Source organism: Dendrobium catenatum, unplaced genomic scaffold (assembly GCF_001605985.2).
Source record: "Dendrobium catenatum unplaced genomic scaffold, ASM160598v2 fragScaff_scaffold_761, whole genome shotgun sequence".
In the NCBI taxonomy this organism is placed as follows: Eukaryota; Viridiplantae; Streptophyta; class Magnoliopsida; order Asparagales; family Orchidaceae; genus Dendrobium; species Dendrobium catenatum.
In genome coordinates this window covers 86,670-107,940 of record NW_021319223.1, presented here as the reverse complement: position 1 = coordinate 107,940, position 21,271 = coordinate 86,670, and positions in this window count along the sequence as shown.

Here is a 21,271-nt window from a genome sequence, read left to right as displayed (position 1 = left end):
ACCTATATCCACTACTCGGAAACCTTTTTTTCACGTAATGCATTAAAAGTAATGTCTCTCCTTTTTTCCCCCATAGCAAGGAGGAGAAGCCCTTACAAAATCTTTTCACTGACTCAAATAGATAGAGTAACTTTAATCCTTTTACCCCCTCCTGGAGTAGATAGAGACCCTGGAAATCCTTTTTTTCCCTCCTAGAGTAAGCAGAGAACCTGGAAAATCTTTTTATTCCTTCCTGGAGTAGGTAGAGAACCTTCGATCTGATGTCGATGAAGATCTCTCCATAGCTACCAAGGAACTATGGAAGAAGCTTCACAAATATAATGGAAACATTGCTCGAAGCAACCTTTATGAATCCCTCACCTCTACCCTTCACAAGGATCTCGCTCTCTAAAAGCTCTCATCTCTTCCTTCTTTAAGCCCTTTCTCAGGTCAACCTAAGATGAAAAGATTTCTCATAAGAGTATTAGAAATCTTTAAATAGTGGGCTTAAAAAAAACCTAAATTATAGAAGATCTTCTATTCGTATAATATAATACACATAACTTACGATATGTTCAGTTCAACACAGACTCGTCTTGCAAGATCATTCATATAAATTGTTCAACTTTCATAAGACATCGTATAGTATGATCCAAATATTGTACGATATGATTTATAGAAATTCCTTCTTTATGTTTGGGATGATTCTTTGGACGGCCATCTTTATACACGGGTGATTGTCCAGTACTTTGAGTATTGTATGGTATAATAAGTACAAAAATCATGGATTTCATTTGGTAAGATCCATGGGATGACCAATTTCGTACATGAGTGATCATACAATATGATCAATCACAATAATTATCCATGATTTGATTGCATGATATCACATGATTAATTAAGAAAGATTTTAATTAGGGAGTATAGTATGAATCAAATCATATTATACGATCAGTATAAAATTAGTATCTTTTCCTAACCTTTAGCTACTAGGGTTTTGATAGAGCACAACACATTGTACAGTATGGTTAAAATCATACATTATGAATTACTTCGTATAGTACAAAACCAATATTATATAATACGAATTACTTAAAAAAAAGACTCTCAAAAATATTTTTATCTCTCCCCCTGTGTGTGTGCAAGATTACTCAGCAATGATATCCACACAATTACATGATAAGACTCAAGAAAGGAGAAAATATATAATAAAATGAAAACCAACTGTAGCCCTAGTCTACATGTGTTAAGCTGATTAGAATTGCAATTGAACAGTGGATTGATTTCCTCAAATATTAGTACAAAAAAATCATAAAAACAAGAGAAAATAGTAACAGCCACAGTCATGTTTGTTATTATCAAAATCATAGTATTTGAATCATGTTTTCAATAGAAAACTCATAGGAATTTACTGCTAATTTTCTTTCTTATTTATAGCTTGAATTGAGCTAATTGGGAAAGAGAATTTTCACTTTCATATAATGGATTTTAACAACTAACTATTATCTCTCTTGAAACAAATGTACGATAACCATGGTTATTAGATAGGATTTAAGCCCTTGCCGCTATATATGAAAAAAAAGTTTATGACCTTAGTTTACAAAATATGGGATAAGTATGATTATTATGTGTAAGGAGAGATCCATGTGCTTGCCTTCTTGTAAAAGATAGTTAGATCATTTTCTTGGTCAAAGTATATGTCCCTCACTATATACATACATATTTGCATGCATAAATAAGTTTAAAAAATTAGGCATTGAATTACTTAAAAATCTCTCTTCCACCATTAAAATAAGATACATTTTTGCTGCCTTTATACTTTTGCTTTAACAAAGAAATGAGATCTTCACAAAGTTGTTTTAGTAAGCTTATTCATAATAGGGAATTGGTAATTAGCCTTCATCCCTGTTTATTTTTTATTCATTGTAAACTTTCCTAAGAAACTCATTTGTATTAAACAATACAACTATGTATTGAGCTTGGTTTATGCATACTTTAAACTTCTTTAAATTCATTGACTTTTTTTATATTTTATTATAGGCTCAATTATATTGATTATGTTTGATGCTTTCTATTTAATTATCACTTTATATAAGCTTATTTTGATTCTATTTGATGCTTTCTATTTATGAATCGCTTTGCTTTGTTTTATTATCGTTAAATCTTTCAGCTACATTATATATCTCAAGATTTGCTTGATAGTTCCATATATTTGTAAGATGTTGCAGATTTGGTTTCATGAATTATGGTTTTTATGATAACAAATAATACGACTACCTTTTTCTACTGACATTTCAGGGCCAAGAGATCAGACGACAAACGGAACCAGCTCAAAGATTGGGTAGATTAGGGTTGAGTCAGTCTGTAACTTTTCTTTTCCCTTTCTTGAGTCAATTATAATCTTGGAAGTGTCTGATGCTAAGTAACCTTACACAAACACTTGAGTGATTCTTTTCTCAACTAATTTAGAATTTCTATTTTTACTCACATCGTCCCGGACGATATTTATATCATCCTTGACGCTCAGGTTTAAAACAGAAACCCTAATCAGGACTCCTAGTCAAGGCAGCCGTCATTAGGATATCAGCCTGGACGATACATGTATCGGCCATGACGCTATGCTCAAAACAGAAAGAATTTTTCAACATGATCTATTTAGGCATTCTTTATTTTTGGATATCGGCCAGGACGATCATGTATCATCCTAGACAATTTGATACAATTATGCCTAAATTGATCAGACAATTAAGGAAAGAAATTAAGGATGATTGATACGATCAAATCATCCGGGACGATATCAATATCGTCCGGTATGATCAGTTCAAAAACCTTAGTTGCTTTAGGATGATCAACATCGGCCAGATCATATTCAGGGCGATGTTCTGGATAATTTACCTCTGATTTGAACTAATCGTCCGGGATGATCGTGAGATCGTCCGAGATGATCAAGCTAATTTTGAATCGTTCAGAACCCCATTCAGGGCGATGTTCAGTACGATAGTCCACGATTTGTACAGATCGTCCAGGACGATATCAATATCATCCTGGACGATAATATCGGTTCTTGAAATTCTATTTAAAGGATCTAATTTTTCTCATGTATGAGACCTTGAGTGCTGCTGTCTTGACCTAAGAGAGCATTGGGAGAGGGAGAGAGAGAGGAACTTTTGAGGGGGAGTTTGTGAGAGGGTTCATAAGGGTTACTCCAAGCAAGGTTCCAAGTCGTCTTCTTCGATCTTCATCCTTCATTCTTGAGAGATTCTTGGGAGGTCTACTTCAGCAAAAGGTCCGGGTTCTCTGCCCGCTTCAGGAGGAAGCAAAAGGAGTTAGTTCTCTACCGCACCGGGGTTGGTGAAAAGGAGTCGGGTGTAAAGGCTTCTCCGCCTAGCTGTGGGAGCTAAAGGAGAGACACTTACTTAGTGCAATACTTGAAGGGCGCCTCCAGGGAGTGGGCGTAGGTCAAGTTGACCGAACCACCATAAACCCTTTTGTTCTTTTTCTGCTTCTGCACTTTAATTTTATGCAATTATTTTTCTATGGTAATTTTGATTTGTGCTTATTGATCTAAGAAAGATTTTTTAAAATACCAATTCACCCCCCTCTTAGTTAGTCTTGGGCTAGTTCTCAAGGGCTTAACATCCGTAACGAACTTTCGAGTGGTATCAGAGCGGGATTCATAAAAACTGAGTTTGAAAACATTTTGAATTTTGATCCATGGCTAACTTTGGGAATCATAATACAATTGAAGGATATTCTATTGAACGATCTCCTTTATTTGATAACATTTCTTTTTGATTTTTGGAAAACTCGCATGTCTACTTTTTAACATTCAACTGACTATCGCATGTGGATGCTTATTAAAGAAGGATATTCTCCACCTTCTCGGGAACTTAACGAAATTAAAATTGAAGTGCCTTTTACTGAATGGACTTTTGATGAAAAAGATTTAGCTCAACTTAATGTAAAGTGTTTGAATTATTTTTTCTGTGCTTTAAAATCTGAAGATTACATGCGTGTTTCTACTTGCTATACTAGAAAAGAGATTTGGGATAGGTTGTGCATTACTTATGAAGGAAACAATGAAGTTAAGCAATCTCATTTGAATATTCTCTTGCATGATTATGAGCTTTTTCATATGAAATCTTCTGAATCAATTTCTGATATGTATACAAGGTTTACTCAAATTGTAACATCTTTACATGCCTTAGGAAGAGAACTTTCAAACTATGAAAAAGTGAACAAAATTTTAAGATGCTTTCCTTCCTCTTTTGATGCTAAAATCACTACAATCACTGAATCTAAGGATTTGAATACTTATTCGATTAATAACTTACTTGGCTCACTCATTGCTTACGAGCAAGGGGTGAATCAAAGAAATCTTAATGCAGGTGAGAAAATAAAGGAGAAAACAGTGGCACTAAAGGCCAACAACATAAACTCTGACTCTTCCGGGTCTGAAGACTTTGCCTTAATCACAAGGTAATTCAAAAGCTTTCTAAGGAAGAAGCAAAAGTATCATCAAAAGTGGAGAAAGGGTAAGGGAAACAAAAATTTTAAGAGTTCTAATGATATGGTTTGTTTTGAATGTAGGAATTCTGGACATGTGAAAGCTGATTGCCCTATACTCAAGGCTCACTCAAGAAAAGAAAAGGGTGAGGAGAAACCCAAGTTTAGTAATGATAAAAAGAGACTTTAAAAAGCCTTTTGGGCGGATTCTGCATCTGATTCATTGGAGACTGAACCTGAAGATGAAACAACAAACTTGTGCTTAATGGCAGACGATCATCTTGATCAAGAAGAGGTATGTGAACTATCCTACGAGCAACTCCTTTAAATTTCTGAAAAAATTCATGTATCATATAGGAAACTTAAGAAAATACATGCTAGCTTGAAATTAAAATTTTTGAATTTACAAAAAGAGCATGGAATTTTGACTAAAGATCACTCAATAATTGATTCAAATCATATGGCTCTTCTTGATGAATTTGATGAGTTAAATAAAAAGCATTTTGAATTAATTGAAGAACATGATTCATTAAAAGTTTCACACACCTCACTTGAAGCAGATTTTAAAAAATCTAAAGAGATAAAGAAAAATTTGAGGATTGATAATGATGCGTTAAAAAGTACTAACATGAGGATTCAAAATGAATTGGATACACTTAAGAAAACTCGGATGTCACCCACACTTGATCAAAAGCCAAAACCTAGGAAGAGGCATTACTACCCAAACCATTTAAGAAATCCTTTTCCCGGAGTTAGATGTTTTTCATGTGGCATGCTAGGACACATCTCACACACTTGCACTATCCACCATATTACACATTGGGTGTGGAGACCCAAATTGCATGATTCATAGTATAACACACATGCATTGCATTCTACTTTTCATAAGAAGGAACCCAAACCTACTTGGGTTCCTAAATCTGACATTTGATGATTGTGTAGGTAAGTTCTAACAAAAGGCCTCATGAGAGTATATGGTACATAGACAGCGGATGCTCTCGGCATATGATTGGCGATGCCAATCAATTCGTTTTGCTGGAGACCAGGACAGGGAGGCAAGGTTGCTCTTGGAGACAACACCACTATGAAGGTGATAGGCGCAGGTATAATTGGTAATTCCAAGGACCTTATGATTGAAAATGTTTTGCTTGTAGATGGATTAAAACACAACTTGGGGAGCATCTGTCAGCTTTGCGACAAGGGCTTCATCATATAATTCTTTGCAAATTCATGCATTATAAGTTTAAATAACAACACTATTTTACAAGGAAAGAGGATCAACAACGTGTACATACTTGATTTAAATAACATTGAATGCGTTGCATCTTTTTTTCTTAAAAACTGCTGTTGATGATCCATGGTTGTGGCACAGAAGATTATGTCATGCTAGTATGAAAATCTTTAGAAAAGTGACCCAAAAAGTCTTAGTAGAGATGTCCCCAAACTGAAATTCTCTAAACACCACCTTTATGATGCCTGCCAATTAAGAAAGCAAGTCCACTCTTTCTTTCACCCCACTAAGGACATTAGCACCTCTAGACCTTTAGAAGTCCTTCACATGGATTTGTTTGGACCCATTAACACTGCCAGCTTGGGAGGGAAAGTCTATGGTTTTATGATTGTTGATGACTACTCGAGGTTCACTTGGACTAGATTTCTTTCACACAAAATGAGTCTTTTGAGGAGTTTAGGACCTTTTTTACTTAGATTCAGAAAATCTAGGTTGTGAGATCTTGACCATCCTATATGACCATGGGGAGAGTTTGAATGAAAAGTTTGGAGATTTTTGTGAGGACTAGGGGATTAGCCACAACTTCTCAGCTCCTAGGACCCCTCAGCAGAACGGTGTAGCTGAAAGGAAGAACCGGCCTTAGTGAAGCCGCTAGAGCCATGCTTGCTGAGTATTCACTTCCAAAATACTTTTGGGCTGAACTTTAACATAGCTTGTTATGTGTTTAATAGGGTGAATGTCATAGCCAAACTAGATAAGATACCCTAAGAGATCCTTAAGGGTAGGACACCCAATCTTTCCCACCTTCATGTCTTTGGTTGTAAGGTTTTCATTCACAACAATGGAAAGTCTCACTAAGGAAAATTTGATCCAAAATTTGATGAAGGAGTGTTCTTGGGATATTCTAGTGTTGGGAAGTATTTTAGGGTGTTTAACAAGAAAACTTTAATGGTGGAAGAAACTACTCATGTAGTATTTGATGAGTCTGATCCTATAAAACCTGAAGTTGAGGATGATGAAGAGGTTGGAGCGATTAACACTGGAGTAAAAAAATCTAGAGAAGGAAGTATAACACCAAAATATTGAATGAGTAGAAGATGTTATCCAAGGAGTAGAATATATAGAACTGGAGGAAAGGATTGGACCTTCACACACATTGCCTATAGATTGGAGATACTCTACAAGTCACCCCAAAGATTTGATCTTAGGAGACCATTCTATTGGAGTTAGGACTAGACATGGACTTAGGAAAGAGGTGAACCACTCTACTTTTATCTCATTGACTGAACCCACCAACATAAACCAAGCCCTTTCTGATGAGTTTTGGATTTTATCCAAGCAGGAGGAATTGAACCAATTTATTAGAAATGATGTTTCGGAGCTTGTAGAAAGACCTAAGGAACAAAGTGTAGTTGGAATCAAGATGGTCTTTAAGAATAAGGTGAATGATTCTGGAGTGGTGGTTAGGAATAAAGCAAGATTAGTGGCTAAGGGGTATAACCAAATAGAAGGGATAAATTTTGAGACTTTTGCCCTAGTAGCTAGATTGGAAGCCATTAGAGTGCTATTAGCCTTTGCCTGTTATTAGGGATTTAACCTTTTTCAAATGGATGTTAAGAGTGTCTTTTTAAATGGAGAAATAAAAGAATATGTGTTTGTAGAACAACCCCCATGTTTTAAGAGTTCCCAATTTCCAAATCATGTTTTTAAATTAAAAAATGCCTTATATGGTTTAAAGCGGACATCCAGAGCTTGGTATATGAGAGGCTTAGCACATTCTTACTAGAAAGGGAGCTTCTTAAGGGGAGAATAGACACCATCCTTTTTCTTAGAAAAATTGGAGATGATTTGCTCATTGTTCAGATTTATGTGGATGACATATTTTTTGGATCTTTTGATAAGAAACATTGTGATGAATTCTCTAAAATAATGAGTAGAGAGTTTGAGATGAGTGTGATGGGAGAGTTATCCTACTTTTTGGGGTTTAGCATAAAACAATTAGATGATGAAACCGTTCTAAATCAATCAAAATACATAAAGGACATTTTGAAGAAGTATGAGATGGATAAAGCCAAGCCAATTAATACTCCCATGACTTCTAGTGTTTCGTTGGATAAGGACCCAAGTAGTAAGTCTGTTGATCAGAAGAAATATAGAGGCATGATTGGATCTTTACTTTACTTGACTGCGAGCCGACCTGATATAATATTTAGTGTTTGTCTTTGTGCTAGATTTCAAGCTGACCCTAAGGAATCCCACCTGACTGCAGTTAAGGGAATTTTTAGATACCTTTTGGGGACCCAAGGCTTAGGAATTTGGTACCCTAGGCACATCACTTCTTTTGAGATTATTGGATTTTTTTACTCTGATTTTGCAGGATGTAAGGTGGATAGAAAAAGCACTTTTGGAACTTGTCAATTCATAGGACAATCTTTGGTCTCATGGTCTAGTAGAAAGCAAAACTCTGTTACATTTCCACTGCTGAAGCTGAGTACATTGCTCTTGGAAGTTGTGTGACCCAAGTCCTTTAGTTGAAACAACAGGTATTTGATTGAGGATTACCTGTAGGCACCATTTCAATCTTTTGTGACAACACTAGTGTCATATGCATTTCTAAGAATCATATCAAATATTCAAGGACTAAGTACATTGATATTAAGCATCACTTTATTAGAGATCGTGTAACTAAAGGATACATTGAGTTATACCATGTGACAACTGAAAATCAACTGGCTGACATCTTTACTAAACCACTAGCCTTTGACACTTTCAGCTCATTAAGGACCAGATTAGGTGTGATTGATATAAATGCATGAACTTAATCTTTTTACTTGCATTTCTTTTATCTTTATTCTTTTTCTTTTTTCCTTTTTGCTTTTCTTTTTGCTCTTTTATTTTGTTGTTTATTCTTCTTTGCTTTACTTTTTAGTTTTTATTTAAATTGTTGTGCTTTTGTTTTTATTTTTGATTTGGTTTTCAAAATCATCGCTGAAAAAATGATATCGTATACCTTGTCCTTGCTTTTGAAAATTTGTAGTCAATATTTTACATCTCTTAATCCATTTATGGGTAAAAATATACCGTTGATTGTATCTCTTTCTCTAACCTATTTTAGTGGCACAATTTTCTTTTCTAATCAAAAGACTGTCTCAAATTAACGAATGGAATATGCAATTAAGATCTTTTCTAATCTTGCTACAACAAATCTATCTTGTATTTATAAAGATCAAAGTTTTTATGTCACATTAAGATTCCTCGTTACTCTTGTCATTGCATTTCTTCATATGATTATTAATTCTGTTTTATGGATTGTTCTTCCCCATATTAGAGAGTGAGTTTTTCTTCTCTAATATCTAGAAGATATATTCACAACTAAGATTATTTAAGAGATTTTGAAAGAGAATGTAGCTTCCAAAAATAAAAGTGGCCAATGATGCCAAAATTGAAAGATGCACAATAATGCCAAATTGAAAATAAATAAATACACAAAGTGTATTAACAATCAAATGATGAGCAAAGCGCCATTCAAATTGATAAGAGGCATAAAATGAGCTCACCAAAAACAAGCTCTCCTCTCTTTTCAAATCTTTTAAAACTTAGAAGTTTTCTTGTATCACTTAATAAAATCAAAGGCTTGGTTTTGATTGTTTTGCAATTGTGACAAATTTGCTTTGATACATTATTCTATAAAGATATTTTTCTGAAACCAAGTGGTGAACGGATCTTCTTTTCATATCCAATTGAATTTTTGAGTTAGGTCATTGATTTCAAAAGATGATTCTACCCTAAAAGAAAGTCCGAGCTAAGGGTAACCATGATCGGATATTCTATCATTTTTTGGATTTTTGATGTTGTTAACTCATTAACTTATAAATTATTAAAATCAATCATATGGAATACTACATCATGCTCATGCCTTGGTTTATAAAAAAAAGGGGGTTTGTTTACTTTGTTTCTTGGTTTCCTCCTCCTTTTTGAGATGTCAAAAGGGGGAGTAGTAGGTTTGTATGTTTGAACTTTTATTCTGAATCTTAAAAGCATTTCTATTTTTATACTGCTATTTTTTGAAATAATCATCGGAATGTTTTCCATTATCAAAAAGGGGGAGATTGTTGCAGATTTGGTTTCATGAATTATGATTTTAATGATAGCAAACAATATGATTGCCTTTTTCTACTGACATTTCAGGGCCAAGTGATCAGACGACAAACGGAACTAGCTCAAAGATTGGGTAGATTAAGGTTGAGTCAGTCTGTAACTTTTCTTTTTTCATTTCCTGAGTCAATTGTAATCTTGGAAGTGTCTGATGATAAGTAACCCTACACACACACACTTGAGTGATTCTTTTCTTAACAGATTTAGAATTTCTATTTTTACTCACATCATCCCGGACGATATTTATATCATCCTGGACGATCAAGTTTATAACAGAAACCCTAATCAGGACTCCTAGTCAAGGCAGCCATCATTAGGATATCGGTCTGGACGATACATGTATCGTCCAGGACGATATGCTCAAAATAGAAAGAATTTGCCGATATGATCTATTTAGGCATTCTTTATTTTTGGATATCGTCCAGGACGATCATGTATCATCCTGGACAATTTGATACAATTATGCCTAAATTGATCAGACAATTAAGGAAAGCAATTTAGGATGATTGATACGATCACATCATCCGGGATGATATCAATTGTTACAAATTCAGATCTATAAACTATGTTTTGATGATTGACAAATACTCTTACTTGACTTGGACTGTCTTTTACTACTGACCTTTCAGGAATCAAAGATCGGACGGAAAAACAGAGCCAGCTCAAGATGGGGTAGATTAGGGTTGAGTTAGTCTGTAATTTTATTTTTCCCCTCTTGAGTCAATTATAATCTTTGGTGTGACTAATGCAAAGTAACCCTACACACACACTTGAGAGACTTAGAATTTCTGTTTTTTACTCAAATCAGCGAGGACGATATTTATATCGTCCTCGACGATCGGGCTTAAAATAGAAAATCTAATTAGGGGTTCTTAATTAAGGCAGCCATCATTAGCAAATCGGCATGGACGATAGGATCAAAACAGAAAAAAATTGACACCATAAATAATTAAGTTATTCTAAATTTTTGGAAATCGGCTAGGACAATCTTGGATCGGTCTGGACGATATTCACAATTATGCCTTAATTAATCAGACAAATCAAAGAAGTAATTAAGGATGATTGATACGATCACATCATCCTGACGATCGCATGATCGGCCAGGACGAACTTTTCAAAAACCATTAGTTACTTCTGGACGATTAATATCGGCCAACACAAATTCACAATTTCAGGCGATGCACGGAACAATTTTCCTCTGATTTGAAACTGATCGGACCTGGACGATCGATGATATCGTCCGGTGATGATCAAGCCAATTTTCAAGTCCCGTTTGCATATCAGGGCAAATGCCCTGATCGATTCATGGATTTGTACTGACGACCAGGACATGTCAATATCGTCCCTAGACGATATAGTCCTGCAACTTGCAATTAATGAGCTTCCTTTGAAGCTCTCTATTTAAGAGCTCTGTTCAACATTTGTTGAACATCCTTGGCTGTTTGTCTTACCTGAGAAAACCTAAAGGAGAGAGGAAGAAGAGGGAGAGAGAGAGAGAAGGATTTTAGGGGAGCTATGAGGGGATTCATAAGGGTTACTCCAAGCATTGTTCCACTTCTCTTCCCTAGAGTCTCTTGTTGTTGGAAAGGGTTCGAGGAGATAAGTTCCAGCAAAGATCGAGGTTCTCTACCTTCTTCAGGAGGAAGCAAAAGGAGCGAAAGGTCCTGCCTTGGTCGGGCATGTGCAAAAGAGGTGTTGTTATAAAGGCTTCTTCCGCCTAGCTCATGGGGGCTAAAGGAGAAGTCACGAAATTGAGTTGCAATACTCGAGGCGCTCCGGGGAGTGGACGTAGGTCGAGTTGACCGAACCACTATAAACCCTTGTGTTTCTTATTTTTACTGCCCTTCATTTATTCTATCCGCTTTTTGTGCGTGATTTGGTTTGTACGTGCTTTTTGCTAAAGATTTTTTAAAATACCAATTACCTTCCCTCTGGTTAGCTTGGGCCAGTTCTATAGACGCTTAAAACATCCCTAACAAATTATTCAAGGGTATCATAAGCGGGTTCAAAAAATTAAGCTGAAAAACTTTTTAATTGATCCATGGCTAACTTTGAGAATAAAACACTATGAAGGTTATTCACATTACACAACCTTCCCTTGTTTGATAATCTCCTTTTTATTTTTTGGAACCCACATGTCAAGTTTTAACAATCTACTGATTATCGCATGTGGTGCTTTTAAAGAAGGTTTATTCTCCACCTTCTTGTAAATTAAGATGTTTAAAATAGGAAGTTGTTTTACGAATGGACTTTTTGAATGAAAGAGATTTACTCAATTGAATGCAAAAGTGTTGAATATTTTTTCTGTCCTTTTAAAGTCTGAGGATTACATCGCATGTCTTCCACTTACAAAACGGTAAATAAACTTTGGGATAAATTGTGTATCACTTATGAAGGAACAATGAAATAAAACAATCTCGTTTTGAATATTCTCGTTGCATGACTAGAACTTTTCAATTGAAACCATCTGAATTGTTTCTGACAATGTATGCTAGGTTATCAGTTAGTTACTTCCACTGCATGCATTAGCGAGAACTTTAAATATAAAGTAAATAAGATTTTGTGAGATGCTTGCCTTCATCGTTGATGCAAATACTAGCTATTTAACTGATATCTAAGATATTAAAACACCTATTCGATTGACAACTTACCTTGGCTCTAATTGCTTACGAGCAGGAATGAATCAAAGAAATCTTGATGTAGGTGAGGGAAAAAGAGAAATTGGATGGCACTTGAAGGCGCCACAATGATTTCCTGAATCTTACTGGGTCTGAAAGCGACTACTTTGCCTTAATCACAAGCAATTCAGGAAGCTTTATAAGGAAGAAGCAAAGCATCATTGGAGAAAATGTAAGGAATTAAATATTTAAAGGATCTTCTGATGGTCGTTTGTATGAATGCAGGAAAACCAGACACGTGAGAACTGATTGCCCTAGCACTTAAAGATTCACTCAAGCAAAGGAAGGGTGAGGAGAAACCTAAGCTAATGAAGGACAAGATCAGAGTAAAAGCATTTTTGAGCAGATTCTGATCCAAAAACTCATCGGAGTGGAACAAAAGATGAGGACATCAAATTGTGCTTTGATGGCAAGGACGACAATCTTGATGCAAAGATGAGGAGGGCTCTCACAAAAGGCCGTGTGAGAGTATATGGTACTTGGACAACAGTTGTTCTCGACATATGATTGTTGATGACCAATCAATTTGTTTTGCTAGAGTCCAGGACTGATGGCAGTGTTACTCTGGAGACACACATCACCAAGAAGGTGGTAGGCGCAAGTATAATTGGTAATTCCAAGACCTTATGATTGAAAATATTTGCTTGTAGATGGATTGAAGCACAACCTTGCTCAGCATCCAGTCAACTTTGTGACAAGGCTTCATTGTGAATTCTTAAAAATTCATGCATTTAAGTTTAAGTAACAATACTATTTTGCAGGGAAAGAGGATCAACAAACATCTATATGCTTGATTAATAACATTGAATGTGCTCTTTTTTGCTTAAAATAGTGATGATGATTCATGATTATGGCATCAAGAGACTATGTCAGCAAGTATGAAAAACCCTAGGAAAGTGACCCAAAAAGACTAGTTAGAGGTGTCCCCAACTCAAAGTTTTTAAAAGACACCTTTGTGATTCCTGCCAATTAGGGAAGCAAGTCCACTCCACCTTTCACCCCATTAAAGACATTAGCACCTCTACACTTTTAGAATCCTTCACATGGATTTTGTTGGACCCATTAGCACGCCAGCTTGGGAGGGAAAGTCTATGGATTTGTGATTGTTTATGACTACTCGAGGTTCACTTGGACTAGATTCTCTTCACATAAAAATGAGTCTTTTGAGGAGTTTAAAACATTTTTTACTTGATTCAGAAAAAGCTAGGTTGTCACATCTTGACCTTCCACAGTTATCATGGGAGAGTTTTGAGATGAAAACTTTGGTGATTTTTTTTGAGACAGAGGATTAGCCACAAGCTTCTCAGCTCCTAGGACCCCTCAGCAGAACGGGTAGCTGAAAGAAAGAACCGGACTTGGTGGATGCCGCTAGAGCCAGCTGCTTCAGTATTCACATCCAAAATACTTTTGGGCTGAGTGGTTAACACAGCTCGTTATGTGTTGAATAGGTGAACAGTTAGAGCTAAATTAGAAAAGACACCCTAGAGATCCTTTAAGGAGACACCCAATCTTTTCCCACCTTCATGTCTTTGGTTGTAAGGTTTTCATTCACAATAATGGAAGTCCACTTGGGAAAATTTGATCTCATAAATCTGATGAAGGAGTGTTCTTGGATATTCTAGTGTTGGGAAGTCTTTTAAAGTGTTTAACAAAAGAACTTTTGATGGTGAAAGAGCTACCCATGTAGTATTTGTTTGAGTCTGATCCTAAAAAGCATGGAGTGAGGATAGATGATTGACTATTAGACGAGATTACTAGTGAGTAGAAAAATTGGTGAAGGAAGTAAGTCACCAAACATATGGAAGGAGTAGGAATGTCACCCAAGGAGTAGAAATTTAGATCTGGAGGAAAGGGCTCGACCTTCTCAGACCTTACTAAGATTGGAGATACTCTACAAGTCACCCCAAAGATTTGATCTTAGGAGACCCTTCTAATGGAGTTAAGACTAGACATGGACTTAGGAAGAGGTGAACCACTCTGCTTTTATCTCAATGGACTGAACCCACAAACATAAACCAAGCCCTTACTGATGAGTTTTGGATTTTAGCCATGCAGGAGGAGTTGAACCAATTGTTAGGAATGAAGTTTTGGAGCTTGTAGAAAGATTCAAAGGGACAAATTATAGTTGGGACAAAGTGTAAGTTGGGATAAGTGGGTTTTAAGAACAGGTGAATGATTGAGATGGTTGGTTAGGAACAAAGAAGATTGGTGCTAAGGGGTTAAACCAAATAAGAAGAAGATAGACTTTGAGAGAACCCTTTGCCCTGTAGTTAGATTGGAAGCCATTAAGTGCTATTAGCCTTTGCCTGTTATTAGAAATATTTAAGCTTTATCAAATGGATATCAAGAGTGCCTTTTTGAATGGGGAAATAAAAAGGATGTGTTTTGAAGAACCCCCAAGGTTTTGAGAGTCCTAATTTCAAATCATTTTTTAAATTAAAAAAGGCTTTGTATGGTTTAAGCAGGCACCAAGAGCATGGTATGCGAGGCTTAAGCACATTTTTACTAGAAAGAGAGTTTGTTAAGGGAGCGTATCACCACTTTTTCTTAGATAAAATTGGAGATGATTTTGCTCATTGTTCAGATTTATGTGGTGATATACTCTTTGGATCTCCTAATAAAAAAACTTGTGATGAGTTTCTCTAAGCAATGAGTAGAGAGTTTGAGATGAGTATGATGGGGTGAGTTTCCTACTTTTTGGTTTAGCATAAAACAATTTTGGATATGGAACTTTCTTTAATCAAACAAATACATTAAGGACACTTTGAGAAATATGGAGTGGATAAATCAAGCCAAAATTAATACTCCCATGACTTCTAGTGTTCCTTTGGATAAGGACCCAAGTAGTAAGACTGTTGATTCAAAAGAAGTACAGAGGTATGATTGGATCCTTTACTCTACTTGACTGCGAGCTGACCTGACATAATTGTTTAGTGTTTGCCTTTGTGCTAGATTTCAAGCCACCCTAAGGAGTACCCACCTAACTGCTGTTAAAGAATTTAGATATTCTTTTGGGGACCCAAAACTTAGGGGATTTGTATCCTCGACATAGCACTTCTTTTGAGATTATTGGTTTTTCTGACTCTAATTTTGCAGGTATGCAAGGTTGATAGAAAAAGTACTTCATGACTTGTGAATTCATAGGACAATCTTTGGTTCATGGTCTATTAGAAAGCAAAACTTTGTTACACTTTCTAATGCTGATGAAACTGAGTACATTGCTCTGGAATTGTGTGGCCCAAGTCCTTTGGTTGAAACAATAGGTATTGGATTTTAGGATTACCTTTAGGCCACCATTCCAATCTTTTTAAGCAAACACTAGTGCATATGCATCTCTAAGATCCTATCCAACATTCAAGGACTAAGCACATGTAATTAAGCGATTCACTTTCATTGAGGCCATCGTTTGACTAAGGGAGGACATTGCGTATACCATGTGACCAACTGAAAATCAAACTGGCTGACATTCTTTCAACCCACTACCTTCGACACTTCAGCTCTTTAAGACCATGGAATTGGTGTGATTGATATAAATGCATAAACTTGCATCTTTTCTTATTTGCTTTTATTTATTCTTTATTTCTTTTCCTTTTGCTCTTTTTTCTTTTCCTTTTTATTCTTTTTTGCTTACTTTTTATATTTAATTGTGCTTGCTTTTGCTTTTTATGCTTTTTATTGGCTTCAAATCATCGCTGAAAGATATCGTATCCTTGTCTTGCTTTTGAAATTTGTATAGGTAAATGTTTACATCTCTTTTAATCCATTTATGGGTAAGAATATTTAGTTGATTGTGTCTCCTTCTCTAAAAACCTATTTTAGTGGCAGGAAGTTTTCCTTTTCTAACAAAAAGTACTTTCAATTAAACAATGAATTAGCATATATGATTTTTTAGATCCTTCTAACTACTAACAAATCTATCTTGTACTTATAAAATTCAAAGTCTTTTTGTCACATTCAAAGATTCCTCGTTAACATTGGTTAATTGATTCTATTTTATGGATAATTCTTCTCTATGTTAGAGAGAGAGTACCTATTCTCTAATATCTAGAAGATATACTCACAACTAAGAACTTTTTAAGAGTTATAAAAGAGAATGGAGCTTGCAAAAATAAAAAATAAAAATAAAAATGGCAAATGATGCCAACAAAAGGTGCGCAATGACGCCAGATTGAAAAATTATATATCAAAAAGCAAAAGATGTGCACAAGCAACAATTAATTGACAAGAGGCTTAAAATGAGCCCACTAAAAATCAAGCTCCTCTCTCCTTTCAAATCTTTTAAAACTTCGAAGTTTTCATGTATCAAAGGCTTGATTTTGATTGTTTTGCGATTGTGACAAATTTACTTTGGGTCATTATTCTATAAGATATTTTTTCTTAAACCAAGTGATGAATGGATTCTTTTCCTCATATCCAATTGATTCTTTGAGTTAGGTCATTGATTTCTAAAGACGATTCTACCCTAAGAGAAAGTCCGAGCTAAGGGTATCATGATCGAATATTCTACTATTCTTTCGATTATTGATGATGTTAATTCATTAAATCACAAGTTTTTAAAATCAAGCACATGGAATGCTACATCATCATCATGCCTTAATTTTTTAAAAAAGGGGATCTTGTGGTTTGCTTTTGTTCATGGTTCCCTCCTTTTTGAGATGTCAAAAGGGGGAGTAGTTTTAGGATATTTTTTGTACTTTTCATTCTATATGTTACACTGTTATTTTTAAAAAAAAAATTCATAGTGTTTTTCCATGATAAAAAAGGGGGAGATTATTGCAAATTCAGGTCTATAAACAATGTTTTGATGATTGGAAAACACTCTTACTTGACTTGGACTGTCTTTTACTACTGACCTTTCAGGAATCAAAGATCAGACGAAAAAATGGAGCCAGCTCAAGATGGGGTAGATTAGAGTTGAGTCAGTCTGTAATTTTATTTTTCCCCTCTTTGAGTCAATTGTAATCTTTGGTGTGACTAATGAAAAGTAACCCTACCCACACACACACTTGAGAGACTTATATATTCTATTTTTTACTCAAATTAGCCAGGACGATATTTACATCGTCCTGGACGATCGGGCTTAAAACAAAAAATCTAATCAGGGGTTCTTAATTAAGGCAGCAGTCATTAGCAAATTGGCCTGGACGATACGTGTATCAGCTAGGACGATAGGATCAAAACAGAAAGAAATTGCTGCCATAAATAATTAAGGTATTCTGTATTTTTTGAAATCGGCCAGGACGATCTTGGATCGGCCTGGACAATATTCACAATTATACCTTAATTAATCAAACAAATCAAGGAAGTAATTAAGGATGATTGATATGATCAAATCATCCTGGACGATTGCAGGATCGGCTAGGACGATCTATTCAAAAATCCTTAGTTACTTCTGGATGATTAATATCGGCTAGTACAAATTCAGAGCGATGCTCTGGACAATTTTCCTCTGATTTGAACTGATCAGCCTGGATGATCGTGATATCGTTCGGGATGATCAAGCCAATTTTTAATCGTCTAATTTGCATTCAGGGCGATGCCCTGGCCGATCTCATGAGATTTGTACTGATCGGCCAGGACGATGTCAATATCGTCTTGGACGATATAGTCAACAACTTGCAATTAATGAGGTCCTTTGAAGCTCTTCTATTTAAGAGCTCTTGTTCAACATTTTTGAACATCCTTGGTTGCTGTCTTGACCTAAGAAAACCTAAAGAAGAGAGAGAGAGAGGGAGAGAGAGAGGATCCTGTGAGGGGGAGCTTGTGAGAGGATTCATAAGGGTTGCTCCAAGCATTGTTCCACTTCTTCTTCCCTAGAGTCTCTTGTCCTTGGAAGGGTTCAGAGAGGTAAGTTCCAGCAAGTGATCGAGGTTCTCTGCCTTCTTCAGGAGAAAGCAAAAGGAGGAAGGTTCTCTACCTTGCCCGGTGTGGCAAAAAGAGGTGTTTGTAAAGGCTTCTCCGCCTAGCTGTGAGGGCTAAAGGAGAGTCATGATTGTAGTGAAATACTTGAAGGGCGCCTCTGGGGATTGGATGTAGGTCGAGTTGACCGAACCACTATAAACCCTTGTGTTCTTATTTTTACTGGTTCCGCATTTATTTCTTCTACTTTTTTGTGGTGATTTGGTTTGTACTCGTTCTTTGTCTAAAGATTTTTTAAAATACCAATTCACCCCCCCTCTTGGTTAGCCTTGGGACAGTTCTATAGGGCTTAACATCCCTAACAAACTTTCATCAATATCGTCCAGGACGATCAGTTCAAAAACCTTAGTTACTTCTGGACGATCAACATCGACCAGATCATATTCAGGGCGATGTTCTGGACAATTTACCTCTAATTTGAACAAATCGTCCGGGACGATCGTGAGATCATCTAGGACAATCAAGCTAATTTTGAATCATCCAGAACCTCGTTCAGGGCGATGTTCAATACGATAGTCCATGATTTGTAGTGATCGTCATATCATCCTAGACGATAATGTCGGTTCTTGAAATTCTATTTAAAGGATCCAATTTTTCTCATGTATGAGACCTTGAGTGCTGTTGTCTTGACCTAAGAGAGCCTTGGGAGAGGGAGAGAGAGAGATAGAGAAAGTGAGGAACTTGTGAGGGGGAGTTTGTGAGAGGGTTCACAAGGGTTACTCCAAGCAAGGTTCCAAGTCATCTTCTCCAATCTTTATCCTTCGTTCCTGGGAGGTTCTTGGGAGGTCTACTTCAGCAAAAGGTCTTGGTTCTCTGCCTGCATCTTAAGGAAGCAAAAGGAGTCGGTTCTCTATCCACTTCAGGAAGAAGCAAAAGAAATAGGTTCTCTATCGCACCGGGGTTGGTGAAAAGTACTCGGGTGTAAAGGCTTCTCCGCCTAGTTGTGGGAGCTAAAGGATAGACACTTACTTATTGCAATACCTGGAGGGCACCTCAAGGGAGTGGACGTGGGTCAAGAAGACCGAACCACTATAAACCCTTGTGTTCTTTTTCTGCATCTGCACTTTAATTTTCCGCAATTATTTTTCTGTGGTGATTTTGGTTTGTGCTTATTGTGATTTGATCTAAGATAGATTTTTTAAAATACCAATTCACCCACCCCCCTATTGGTTAGCCTCGGGCTAGTTCTCAAGGGCTTAATATCTCTAACAAACTTTCATAAGAGACCTGAAAGTGGGGTAGTTTGTTTATGTGGTTTGTAAGAGAATTTATTTGAGAGCAAAGAAGGCCTTTTTTATATTGTTGATAGTGTGCTTCCACCAATATGTTTTTTTCTTCCTCTATCATAAATATGAACTTTGCTTTAGCATAAAGGTATCAAAGTCTTTTTATTTTCTTTTGTATTTTTTGTGACTTTTTTAGGTTCTGTTCTGAAAAAAAATATATGAAGAAAATAAAGATCAAGATTGATTTCTTTGTCACATACAACAGAAAGAATACATTTAGTTTTCTTACTTCCACCTTCATAACATAGATTCTATTAGAACTTCAAAATTCATTTATGTTGATTTCTTATCTAGCCACGATTATTTATTTGTACATTTTATTTTTGCAAATAATTTAATTGGATTGTCTGTTTCAATGTTGATAAATTTGTGCTTGAGTTTTGGAAAATAGTTTTTCTCTCTCTCTCTCTCTCTATCCCTAAACCCTAAACCCTATATATTTATATGCACATGGTGCACGACAATTATACATACACACACACACACAAGTTACAGAGTTAAAGAAGTTTTTTTCCTTGGAATGTGGCATTTGATTTATATATGTATACATAAGCTAAAAAAGTTAATGTAGATTTAATAATAATAAATTACACCTTTATTATTTTTTGAAAAAAATAACAACTTTGGGAAAAAATAATAGTATCATGTAGTTTTTTTTTATTTAAATGGCTCTAATGTTTCTAAATCGAGTAAAGATATTTATTTTTTTTTTTGACAGCTAAAATGAGCTAGGTCATGAGCTCACAAGTCAAACTTTATCAAGCTCGAACTCGTCTGATTTAATAGTCGAGTTTGAGTTTAAGCTTGAGCTTGCAACTTAATAAACTTAGCTCACAAGCTCATTATTAAGTCAAGATTGAGCAAGCTCCTGGCTCACTTACACCCCTAGAGTGGAGGAGTTTTTCTTCATAGCATTGAATGAATATTTAACAAAAAAATAGAAGAGGAAATACCCAAATTTTTACATGGAAAATCCTGGAAAAGGGAAAACTGTGGTTCCACACCTGAAATGATTCCATTAAATTTGAGTGAATTATAATGTGTGATCCATCCTTTAATTTAAAGACAGTGAAATTATATTAGTTTAAGGAGTTGGGTCAAGGATCAGGTAGAGTTCAGTGACGGCAGTGGCCGGGCGATAGTCCAATGACGTTTTGTGGCCAAGCAGAAGTCCGGAGACATTCGGTGTTAGGAAGAAGTTTGAATTTGGTCGGTGGTTGAGCAGAAGTCCAGTGATAGTCAGTGGTTGGGCAAAAGTCCAACGATGTTAGGTGGTCGGGCAAAAGTCAGGCGATGGCTAGTGGTGGGGCAGAAGTCAGGCGGTGGCTGGTGGCAGGGCAGAAGTTCGGTTTGGCTGCAATCAGTTTGGCCGCCAAATTATGTTTGAGCCTAAATTTTTACCTGGATGGCCAAATTTGGATGCTTTTGGGGTCCCTGTAATTATTTTTCAATGTTTCGAACTCAATTTTGGTACTTTCAGAGCCCCACGGAGTCTCTATAGTCAATTTAGAGTAATT